Here is a 13463-nt window from a genome sequence, read left to right as displayed (position 1 = left end):
CTGACAAATATACAAAAAGTAAGTCTGAGAGCCAAGGATATTCATATTCTAGAAAATACCTTGAAAGTTTTAAAATATAAAAGTAAAAATATTATATAAGTAAACATAATCATTATATTATACAGATTTATGATATATTACATATAATTATAATATTATATAATAAACAAAATTCTAATGTTTTTAAAATGTGTGTTAGAAATTAAGTGTAGGTTTAATCTATATTAATATAAATTAAGATTTTGCAATTAATTTTTATGACTATGACTGGCTATTGAAGTCAGCCTGAAGACATATTTGTCTCCAGAACCTTATAGCTAAGTCCCTGATGGGGGCCAGTCAAGAATCCTCATGAGGCATGGCGGGAATAATGGAAAGGTGGAATGCCCGAAGGACACAGGGATGCAAGCATAGTAGAATGGGAGAAGGACAAAATGAATGATGAAGGAATGCGATGATGACAGGATCTGAGAATGGACAGATGGACAGATGGACAGTTGGAAGAATGAGACCATGAATAGCTGAACGAAACGGAATCTAAGGATAGGGAATGAGGAAATGGAAGGGTGATCTGGAGAGGAAGCTGGTGTTACTAGGCGATGCTCATGGCACCCACGGTAGCTCTGAGGGCATGATGCTGACAGGTAGGTACTAAGGGTCAACTACTTGCAGGCAATTGTGCAAAGCACTTTCTATTTTTATCTTAAGGAATTGTTTTATGAAATAGTTACTCTATTTTCTCTAACCCTGAAGAAACACAGCCTTTTTTTTAAGAGAGAGAGAGAGAGAGAGAGAGAGAGAGAGAGAGAGAGAAAATTTTAATATTTATTATTTTTTAGTTATCGGCAGACACAACATCTTTGTTGGTATGTGGTGCTGAGGATCGAACCCGGGCCGCACGCATGCCAGACGAGCGCGCTACCGCTTGAGCCACATCTCCAGCCCCCAACCTTTTGATTATTAAGCAAAGTGACCTGGAACTTTTACTCTTGTCTAACCCCAAAACCTGTGCTCTTGAGCTCACTTATACTTAGCCATATGGGATAGAATTACAAAATGGCAATGGTTTTTATTTAAGGTCAAGGAGTATGCCTCTCATCTCTGGAAGTTGTTCAGTTTATTATTTCTACCTTACAAAGAGAGTTGAGTTTGTTTTTTTTTCATATTTTTCCTGGAGAATCATTCTAAATGGTATCTACACTGAAGTTCTTGATAGGACCACTCCAAAAGGCTCTTCTACTCAAGGCTCCATGGTTTATAATTACTGCCCACTTACTCTGAAACAGACACTGGCATCTACCTGCATAAGGATTATTTGACCTTTACTTCACCTCAATTAGGTCAGTGCTACTGTCATTTTCATTTTCCAGATGAGCAAATGAGGCTATTTGAGGCTCACATCCAAGCTTGCATAATTAGTATCGCATCTGGGATTCAAACTTATATTTTTGTCTTTCTCTGGAATCCATGCCATTAATCTCTATCCCTGAAAGATGACAAAGGACATAAAAGAGTGGGAGAGAAGTCATCAGCATAGGATCTTGGTAAAGGTGACCCCCACCAAGTTTCTGTTGACAATCTCCAACATTGCCACATGGGGAGAGTCCCTCCCCTGTAGATCCTGTGGCAAGCTGCCAAAAGTAATTATGTGGGCCATTAGAATCATCCCGTGCCCTGTCTTTGACCCCAGTTCGAATTCTTTCTTCCCAGATGTAAAGTCATTGATGTACCCCCACAGGAGAAGGACATGTATCCAGAAAGTAAGACGCCTAGAAGTGCTACTCTCACTGCCTATTTATGCATCCACACTGCTAAGGATCAGTCCCTTATGACTTACTTAATCATAGCCATTTCCCAAGTTCTGAAAAGCTCTCGTCACCTGTTTTCTGGACCATGCTGACCTTTTGGAAGGCTTCCCATCCTCTTCTTCCTAATTCGACATCAGCAAGACATTGGATCAACACATTTGAAGCAATTCTTTCTTTATTTTCAGAATTAGAGGCATAAACCACAATCAGAAGAGAATAAAAATATCATCTCTGTCAATGATGAATTCAATCCGGAAAATGAGATGAGACTTTTTAGATACTTTCATGTTCTTTCCTAAAGCTGGTTGTGAAATGGGTATTCAGCATTAGTGGGGCATTAATAGGATATCCAGAGCAGACACACATCCAACCAGCTTCCTTGAGGACTATGACTGCTTTGATTTTTATACAATAGTATAGAGAGAGAAAAAAGAAAGAAAGAAAACAGAGAAATTTTCTTTAGAAGCATGTTGCCTGTAGATAGGTGGATTGGGGAGAGTAAATAAGAGAGGAGGTCACATGCAGAAAAGTACATTTTCCCCAGCACCCTCTAGTGTGTTATCACCCTTTCTCCCTTGTGAAGGAAGAAATGAGGGGATCCAGGAAATGGCATACCCCCCTTTTTTTTCCAAGCACTTTCCTGAGATGGTAAAAGTCAGGGCAAATCCTTCCTGAATATTTCAAGAGAACAGAAGGGCTAAACTAAGAAACAGGGAAGGATGAAAGATTGTTTTTATTTTTTCCATTGGCTCTGGTGTTCCACTGGATATTTTCTTATGAATATTGCCTCATAAACAACCAGAAATGACTTTTCCTTTCTTTCCCGTTCCAGTGGGATGCTGAGCGACAGGCTAGATATGGACAATGGAACTCTCAAATCTCCAATTTATTTTGTCTGGCTAATTTGTGACTGCACTGCTCCAAGTGTAGATGTCTTTTCCACACTCTCTGTATGAGGTGCATATTGAATTAAGTTTACAAGAATTTCCAAATCTTACATTTTCTTTTCTTACTATTCCTATGGTTTTCTGTCAGAGGGTTATATTGGCATGGGATGATGAAACACCACACCAGAGGGATAAAGCAAATATGCTTTTAATTTGCATCTTTGTAAGATTATATACAACACACCTAGAGTCTATGTATCACCCAAAGTCATCACTGATAGTCTGAATGGGCCAATAATTTATAACCCGCACAGCTTCACTGCAAAATCTATATGGGAAAGAGAAAATGTATTTTTTCTGGTCTAGTAGCAAGAAAATCAATCTGTGGCTGCTTGACAGATTCTGATCTTGTGATTGAGGTGTCCTTAATCAGAGGAGTCTCATGAAGTCTCATGAGCAGAGTGCATTGGGATAATAAAGAATAAACTTGGAGAGGTAGAAAAGTTGCAAGCACAGAGCTTCTCACAAGCATCTCCAAAGCGTGTGACAGGGCAGAAAGAATGTGTGACTGTTAACCCTTAGCAGCTTATACTTATGGGACAACTGTGTGTGCATTAAGCATATGGAACTTAATGTTCCTTCTCTACCAATTCTTAGTATGTATTCCTGCCTCAGAAACCTTTATTATGGTAGCATAATACTTCATAAATGATTAAACAAGACCATGAATGAATGATTGTGACCATGTAGCAGTAGGTATGAAGTAACAATAATTAGGTCCTTTCTGCATGTTGAGGCTTCTTCAAGAATGTCTTCTGAAGCAAGCTCCTTTTCTTTGCTTAAGGGCTCATTTTTGATAGCATGGAAACCTTTGAACCTGTCAGCTATTCTGGGGATATTTGAAATATTTCTCCTCTATTGTTTTCCTTCTTTGCTGTCCAAAGGGGTTAAACAATAAACCTGGGTAGACAGAAAGAAAGTCAATTTCTGCACCTCCTTTCCAGCCCATACAAGCCCTTTATGATCATGATACAAACATGAAGTCATGGTGATGTGGAAAAAAAAAACAAAACAGGAATCTTCATCAGGTGACCTCCTTAGAAGATGGAGCTATTGACCCAGAACATACACTTACTCATACTCATCTCTCAATCTGGCCACTGTAGACCTCTTTGAGCTCCACAGTGTAATACATAATTCATCAAAGCAGTATTGCTTAGATTTTTATATAAAGGGATTGAGAGTACATGAAGATAAAGAAGGATCTATTCTACTCTAAAGAAAAAACTATCATAAGTAACTGTAGTACTTTAAAAAGTTACTTAAAAATAAATATATGCTATAATTGAGCATGCTTTAGAAGTTGCAAAATGCTATACATATATTAGTAACTGTAATCTTTTTTTTAAAGAGAGAGAGGAGAGAGAGAGAGAGAGAGAGAGAGAGAGAGAGAGAGAGAGAGAGAGAATTTTTTAATATTTATTTTTCAGTTTTGGGCGGACACAACATCTTTATTTTTTTTTATGTGGTGCTGAGGATCGAACCCAGCGCCCCCAGGTGAGCACATTACCGCTTGAGACACATCCCCAGCCCAGTAACTGTAATATATTTAAAATCAAATTTAACCCAGAAATTATGTCGCTTCTTCAGCAAGGGACATCTCTAAAACTGCTCCTTTCTCCACAGTGTGGAAAACCCACTCCCATAAAGAAGACATTAGCATAATCTGTCAAGAGTGAAAGATACCATGACTCCTGAAACAGCAGTATTGCTTAGATTTTTATGAAAAGGGATTGAAAATATATGAAGATAAAGAAGTATCTATTCTACTTTAAAGAAAAAAAACTATCATAAGTAACTATAGACGTTGATAAGGGGATTTATTTCAATCTGCAAGCTACCTCTGATGAAAATATTTGAACAGTTCTTAGAAATGAATTGGGGAACATTCAAACTAGAATTGTCTCTGCACCCTGGAACCAGGCAGAAAGCTGAAATTAGAAAGGAGGCAGATTGGTGTCTATATTCCATCTAATCTATATTCAACAGCTACCTGTTTGTGGATTTGTACAGATGCCAGTGGCTCATGTCCATCTAAATGGGGCCACTGTGGATAAAGGATCCAGTGTTGGTGGTTGAACCCATCTTTCCATCCTAAGAAAAGCTAAAGATTTGATTAGTAATATTTAAATGCTGGCAAAACCTTAAACATATAATGTCTTCAAATGTCAATTTAAACTTTCAAAAGAGTAAAACATGGAAGTAAAACTAATGCACTTGAGGGCTTAATTTATTCTCTGTCCAAGACCATAATGAATACAAGGCACAGTCAAGGGCTTCCTACTTGAATTCCCATCATTACACTATCAAGAGGGTGTCAAGTAGTATGGCACATGAAGAGGCTAATTCCACGGCATGTGTTCCCACATATATCTGTGCTCACAGTAACCTCTTAGTGAATAAGTACCTCATAGTTTGTTTTGTTCTTAACAATTTTGTTGACTATTTAAACATGTATATGAGTTTTTCCACCTCCTTAGTTTGAGAAATCAGGATATTAACTACCATTCCTTGGAATTAAGAAGTATCTGCCCTGTTTCAGCAGCCCAGGTGGGCAGCATACATCAATGACTACATTATATGAATCAGCTACTTCTCATCCACTGAATTTTAATGGTATGAAATGAAAAGGTATATGCTCCACCATGTACTATATGGGCTTGGATTCTCTTCCAGGTGCAAACAGCTTTACAGTTGGAAGCACCATGAATCTTTCATTTAAGCACAGTCACGCTAATGTCATTTTCTACAGCATCAGATTGTTACAGATAGACACAAAAGCCTGTGCTCTCCTTTAAGGTAGTTATGAATCCTTTTGCATGTAATAGATTTTGGAGAGTCCCACACCATTGCTGCTACTGAGAAACTGTGAAAATAGATCATGTAGGAATGACCAGTCCATTCTACTAGGACCAGGTGTGCCCTGGAGAGGCAAGATGCAGAATGGATTATGAAACACTAACAGCAAGTGAGCATAGGAATTTATGGTGGCCTCTTAGATTTTATATGATTCAATAAAAGTGCACCTTGTCAGACATACTAAATCTAAACTAAATCTGTATGACATCAGCCCAGGTATAATCAGTCTATGAGAGCTACAAAAGAGTTTCCAAACTGACGTAGTATGTGTGCATGCACACAGGGGTCTATAGAAGAAGCTTTGCTAATAACACATGTTCTGAAAATTGTAATTATGTACCCATTGGTGATTATTTTTTAATTAACCTTGTCTATGGGGGTGATATTTTTAAATGCCACTTGCTTTTATTTCACAAAACATAAATTCTAGGTCGATAATTTTTGTTTTAAATTCTTTATCCCAATGTAGCATCATAATTAAAATCATACTTATATAGTCATATATGTACATATACATATTTTAAAACTAATTTTACTCTTTCCCATTTTTAATCACTTCTGTTATATTGATATTGCTTGATCTGCAAATGTGAAGATTTGAGATCCAAGACTAATTTTTTTTTAATTTTTCTTCTGTGACTCTTTATGTGGTGAAAATATAAACTAGAATATTTTATTTCTTACACCAGACAGTTATGACTATCTTTTGTACCTATATAATCCTGTGGTTTTAAAATTTAAAAAGTAGTAAATAAAGAATAAAAATAGAATTTTATTGAATTGATATAAATAAATTAGAAAAGAACTAAAATTATTATAGCAAAATTTTAAAGAAAATAGCCTTTAAATAAAAGGTACAGCAAAAGAACACAACAAACACTCTCAGTTCATCAATGACTGTATTTAATTAACCTTTGCCAACTCATATTTGCCAGGGACAAGATCTAGTAGTATTTATTGGAGAGTCCAAACTAACCAGCTTCCTACTTTCTTGCCTTTCAAAGGTGGGGTTCACTTTAGGTTTTCTCTTGCACTATAGGAATCTTATTAAGGAAGTTGGGCCCTAATCTGGCATGATGAAAATTTGGGCCTACTTTTTCTTCTGTTCGTTTCAGTGTCTCGGGTTTAATTCCTAGGTCTTTGATCCACTTTGAGTTGAGTTTTGTGCATGGTGAGAGTTGGGGCTTAATTTTATTTTGCTGCATATGGGTTTCTCATTTTCCCAGCATTATTTGTTGAAGAGGTTATTTTTTTCTCCAATATATGTTTTTGGCGCCTTTTTCTAATGTGAGATAATTGTATTTATGTGGTGAGTCTCTGTGTCCTATTCTGTAACATTGGTCTACAAGTCTCTTTTGGTGCCAGTAGCATGACATTTTTGTTTTTATTGCTCTGTAATATAGTTTAAGGTCGGGTATAGTGATGCCACCTGCGTTATTCTTCTTGCTAAGTTTTTCTCAGAGATTTTAAATTCCTGACAGATTGTTTAGTTTTCTAATTTGAGATTCTGTCCAACCTCAGCACATACATATCAACATTATTGAACTGGGAAGTATTGTTATTGAACCAGGAGGTTCTTTATCAACACCAAATGTGATTAGAAAACAAAATCAATAGAATTGTATATATGTGATAAATATAAGTAATACTATCATGACAAATTCCAAATAACCAGTAAGAACATATGAGATCTCATTCTCAAAAGTAATCAGAATTTAAAAAATTTAAAAAGTAACTGAAATTTAATATTTCAATCTGGGTACCATTATTCATGTCTATAATCACAGCATCTTTAGAGGCTGAAACAGGAGGGTTGCAAGTTTAAGATTAGCCTCAGCAACTTAGGGAAAGGGAGGGGGCAGGGGGTTAGGGAGGATGGTGGAATATGATGGACATCATTATCCAAAGAACATGTATGAAGCCACAAATTGGTGTCAACATACTGTATATACAACCAGAGATATGAAAAATTGTGCTGTATACATGTAATAAGAATTGTAATGCATTCCACTGTCATTTTTTTAAAAAAATCAATAATAAATAAATAAATAATCATCTGGAAGAATGAATAGTTATTTTTATCAAATTATTTTTAACATTTAGAACAACTTGGGTAACTGATCCAATTGTTTGTTTTGGCATATATGCATTATAAAAACTATATTATATAATAATATTAATAAAATAGTAAATATTTATGTATTTATATATTTATACTGAACATAATTAATAACCACCGGAAGTTGAAACATATCAATAAATGAACCCAGTGGTAAAAGTAAGAACTCCACCAACAAATGGCTGTTACTAATTAGAGGTGGAAATTTAGACTGAACTTTCACAGATGAAACTGCTTGCTCTGCACATGGGCTGAACAACTTTGCCTCTCCTGGATACCCTGGGGCTAGCTATAGTGATAATAATGACCCCAAACATTAAACTGTGTCAAATCTTTCCATTTCGACAGCGTTTAGAAAGTCCATTCAGTCTGTTTTACTCCTGTCCCTGTTACTATATGCCAAAGTGCTTACAATTTCCCCCACTTGCCTCATCATATACTCTTTCTCATGATGATAGCTGTTGTCACTTTCTTTCCACCTAAAATGTCACATTAAACACATACTAAAGATATATGTTAAATGTTATAGGTTCTGTGGCAGTTTATCTCCTTTTATTCCCTCCTCCTTCCTGTGGGATGTATTCCTGTCTTACTCTCTCATAGTCCTGGTTTCTTAATGTTCCTCTAGTGATTCATTACAATGTCTATGACAAATTCTAGAAGGGTAAACTTTTAAATTCATACATATTCACCAAGAAAATTCTATCATATGAAACATAAGCAAGTCCATAAATACTTTTCACTTCTGCATTAATTTAGAATGATTAAAATACAAGTTGTAGAAAGTCTAAGTTTACTTATAATTTGAAAAACTTCCTAAGAACACATTATATAATTAATAATAAAAGCCTCTCTTGCATTGAGAAAACATTTGTAAATTAATAGAGTGTGATATTCATGTTCATATATTAATACATATGCTCACATGACTAATTTCATGTGTGTAGCAGTCAGAAGATGGTTGGAAAACCTTGCCTAATTCTGATCATGCAACAAAAATATGCAAAGAAATAATTAAATATCTGAGAACTACTTAATACCAAAATATTTGAACAACAGAATGACATTCACAGAATGAAAATTGATGTTGTATATACCTAACACTAAACACATTTCAAAATATTACTGAAGAAAATTCACACAACATAAAGTTAATCCAAAGTTGTTCACATAAAATTTTGTTGTACAATATACTTTCCCAAACAAAAGAATGTGAACACAGGGTGCAAAAGATTCTACCATTTAAATCCAAGTAAACCAGATCCAACAGCACACCAGAAAGTTCTTTCATCATGATTAAGTGGCATTTATTCTTAGGGATGCAGGAAGGTTCAATGCACAAAAATTAAGAAATGTGAACATCATGTGAACGAAATGAAGCCCCCCCCCATAAAAGGTACTCTCAATAAATGCAGAAAAGGCATTTGATAAAATTCAACATTTATTCATGATAAAACTACCAAGCAAATTAGAAAGAGAAAGAAATACCTCAACATAATAAAGGTAATTTATAAAAAGCCAAAAGTTAATATCATACTGAATGGGGAAATGCTAAAGGCTTTCTAAGATCTGCAATAAGGCAAGGATGTCTACTTTCATTTTTATTCCACATACTTCTGAAAGTCCTATCTAGAACAATCAGACAAGGGAAAGAAATAAAAGCTGACCAAATAGAAAATAAAAAATATCAAATTTTTACCAAAATAGAAAATCCTCAAAATCCCACCAAAAACTATTAAAACTAACACAGAGATTCATTAAAGTTGAAGGGTGCAAAATCAGTAGGAACAAATCAATGTTGTTGCTATATTCTAATAGCAAATTATCTGAAATAATAATTAAGAAAATATTCAAATTTACAATATCCCTCCCCCAAAATAAATAAAATACCAAGGAATAAGTTTAATCAAAAAATGTGAAATATCTCTACAATGAATATTATGAAACATTGATGATAAAATAAATTGAGAATAACACAAAAATTTGTAAAGACATCTCCTATTCATGGATTTCAAGAATCAATACTGTAAAAATGTCCATCCTACCCAAAGTGATCACAGGTTTTAAAGAAACCTTTTCCAGATAGCTATCATATTCCTCATAGAACTAACAAAAAAAAATCTAAGATTTATTTGGAACCACAAAACATCCCTGAATAATCAAAACAATCTTGAGGAAAAACAGCAAAACAGAAGACAACATAGTACCTTGGGTCAAAACACACTACAAAGCTATAGCAAAGAAATAGCATAGTATTGACATAAAAATCATTGCCTAGCTCAATAGTACAAAATAGAGATCAGAGAAATAAGCCAACAAATCTACAGCCAACTGATTTTTTTTTTTTTGTACTGAGGATTGAACTCAGGATTGAACTTTACCATTAAGCTAATTCCAAGTCCTTTTTTGACTTTGAGAGAGGGTCTTGCCAAGTTGACCAGAGCCTCACTAAATTGCTGAGCCTGGTCTTGCCTTGAACTTGCAATCTTTCTGCCTCAGACTCCTAAGTCTCCCAGTGGATGACAGACCTGCATCACCACACCCAGCTTACAAGCAAATGATTTTCAACAAAGTTTTGTGGAACACATATTGGAGAAAGTGAAGTTTGTTTTAATACTCTGTACTGAAAAGAAATGATCCTAACATTAAAGAATTTGTTAAATATAAATACCACATGAAAATATTCAATTAAATGTGACAGTTATTTTCAGCATCATATAAAGTGATCATAGAAATTAATAAAATAGATAGCAATTTTAAATAATATGCAAGGTGAATTGATAAAAAACAAAGATTAATATACAAGAAATTTTGGCAATTTTTACCTCCTAAATAACATTTAAATGCCTCAAAACCTTTCTACCTGCATAATTACCTGCTAAATTCTAGGATGCTTTCTCTTTTAAGTTTTATAAACATGGAAATTATGCCTATGATAATCATAGCTGTATCATTAATGTTTGGAAGAATGTTAGGCCTATGGTGGTCTCTCTGTTAATATTTCTTAGAAATAAGAAATTAATGAATTTTGAAATATCTTATTCAGTAGTCTCATTGAATTCAATTTCTTACACATACAGTTCATTTCAAGGTTGTTGAGTAATACATCTTTCTGAAAAAATAAGAACGAAATCTTGTGAGGGAAAGTGCTGTGACCCTTAGATAGTTGGACTACTCTTATTTCAGATGGATTATCTCAGGCTTTGTCCAAACTATTGAATCTGTACCTGATATTTCCCCAGATCCCACATGACTTATGTGTACATCAAAGTTTAAGAGCCTCTGTGTGAACAACAGTGATACGAGAAATGTACCATTTTTAAAGTAACAACCAATAAACTGTAAAATTAATGATCAATAATCTGGCTTATGTAGAATATTAAAATGTAGTAGCAAACATCTGATGCAAAAAAAAAATCTCATATCAGTGAACATTTAATATAAGAGACAAACACCTACAAAAAGAAAGGAGATAGAAAAACTCAAGTAATCAATTTTTCACATTACCTTAGGAAGAATTGTGATAACTCTTTATTTTTAATATCATTGAAGACAAAGTATCAGTACATTTTGAAACCATCAGAGGATAAATATTGAAGTTATAATTTTGAAACCAATTGTGAGAAATATGAGGACTTGAGCAAGATAGTACAAAACAGGAAATGAAACAGCAAGAAAATTGTTAGTCTTTCTGTTACTGTAGCAAACACTTGAGATAATCAACTCCTAAGAAGGAAAGGTTTATTTTGGTTCTTCGTTTGGGAGATTCCAGTCCATGCCTGATTGACCAAAGTGCTTTGGTCCTGTGGTGACACAGTACATCAGGGCGGAAGGATCTGACGGAAGAAGCCAAATCACCTCATGGCTGAGTGAGAAAAAGGAGAGTAGAGACCAGAGTTCCACAGACCATGTCAAGGGCATGATTGCAATGGCCCAAAACCTTCCACCAGCACCCCCCCCCCCCACACACACACACAGATACACACTGCTTTAAGGTTTCTTCACCTGGTAATAGCACCACAGGCTGGGAACTAGCCTACAACACATGCACCTTTGGGAGACATTTAAGGTCCAAACTATAGCCAAAGCACACAAAATAACATGAGAGAACAAGACAGAGTGCATCTCCATCTGTTTGTTTTCTTTACAAGACATGTGGTCTAAAACAAAATGAAACAAAATGGTTAACAGTTAAAGAATAGTCAAATGCATTGAAGAAAAAGCACAAGTGAAAATAAAGTTATCATGGGATAATGTAAAATTAAGGACATCGAGTATTAATGGAGAAAAAGAACTGAGCATTCTTTATTTATTGGTAGTTGGTCCAACCCAGCAAACTCTGACTTCTTCATTCTTACATGGCAAAAATCTCAGTTTGAGTTCTAACATCTGTTCACCTACTCCTCACCTAGAGAAATGCAAAGGCTCAGGGGCTGTGGTATTTGAATTCCCTGACTATGAACCTGCCACAGCTCTTTCCAACTGTCTTGCAATCTTACAACCTTTCAGTTCATCCTTCCACTCTCTGGAACAAGTCTTCCCATATTGTTGTTCTTAGAATCCTAGTTACACTCTGAACCCATGCTCACTTTCAGGCAATGACTTGGCTTTTCACTTCACAGACATAACAAAAGCAACCAAGAGAAAATTTCCATGAATTTTCACCCCACCATCTCTGTCCAGTTTTCCTTTACTCTGCTAGTAGGAAGACAGCTCAGATTTAACTGTTAGAAAATTCTATCTCAGATACAAAACGAAACATTATTTATCTTACTTCTTCTCAATCAAGGGAATTCTATGGCAATTGTCCTCTCTATTTTTGGAAGTGTGTGTGTGTGTGTATGTGTGTGTGTGTGTGTGTGTGTGTTTTTTCAAATCTCCTGGAGTCATATCAGGATGTAAATGTTTTTATTTCTCAATTTTTAAAGAAACAAAAAATGCAAAACTCCCCAGCATACTGCCAGCTGTCAATATTTCCTTTTTACCTTTATGAAAAAAAACTCCTTGAGTTTTCTGTTCTTTTCTTCTAATTTTTGCTTTAAATTGACACATATTAATTCTACATATTTATATAGTACATTGCGGTGTTTTGATCCATGTAATTCTGCAATTCCACTCACTTATTCTATTTTGCATTCACTGTTCTATAAATACTGAACCTGTTAATAATGATGCAATTAATCTTTCCTTTCCTCATTAATAGATTATCTTTCCTTGGCTTCCAGAATATCATAGTTGGTTGTTTTTTCCTACATTTTTTTCACTTGTTGCTGCTCCTTTGTTGGTTCCAGCTCGTCTACTTTAACTCTTCATATTGGAATGTTTGGGGGCTTGATTCTGCAGATATTGAATCATCCATCATTGCACAAACAGTATTGATACCAAGTAAAGGTTTGATGTCCCATTTTCAAAGAAGCCAGTACTGAAGGACTGGGTTTATTCAAAATGGAAGAACTTTACTGAGGACTGATCGTAAAAAAAAAAAAAAAAAAAAAAAAAAAAAAAAAAAAAAAAAAAGGAGGCAAACTCACAGCTGCCTTTCTGATATGTTGATAACAAGTGAATTCATGGGAAGGGACAGAGGAGAAGCTGCTTGTTGATTGGATGGTGTTAAGTAGAAATTTTAAGGTTGTTTTCCACAGATGATGATAGTCATGCCTCTTTGCCAGGTATACATTTTCTTTTTTAAGAAAATTATTATGTTCTGCATCAGTAACTTTGAATTTGTGA

The sequence above is a fragment of the Urocitellus parryii genome, chromosome 3, assembly GCF_045843805.1.
Source record: "Urocitellus parryii isolate mUroPar1 chromosome 3, mUroPar1.hap1, whole genome shotgun sequence".
In the NCBI taxonomy this organism is placed as follows: domain Eukaryota; kingdom Metazoa; phylum Chordata; class Mammalia; order Rodentia; family Sciuridae; genus Urocitellus; species Urocitellus parryii.
This window is presented reverse-complemented; position numbering follows the sequence as displayed.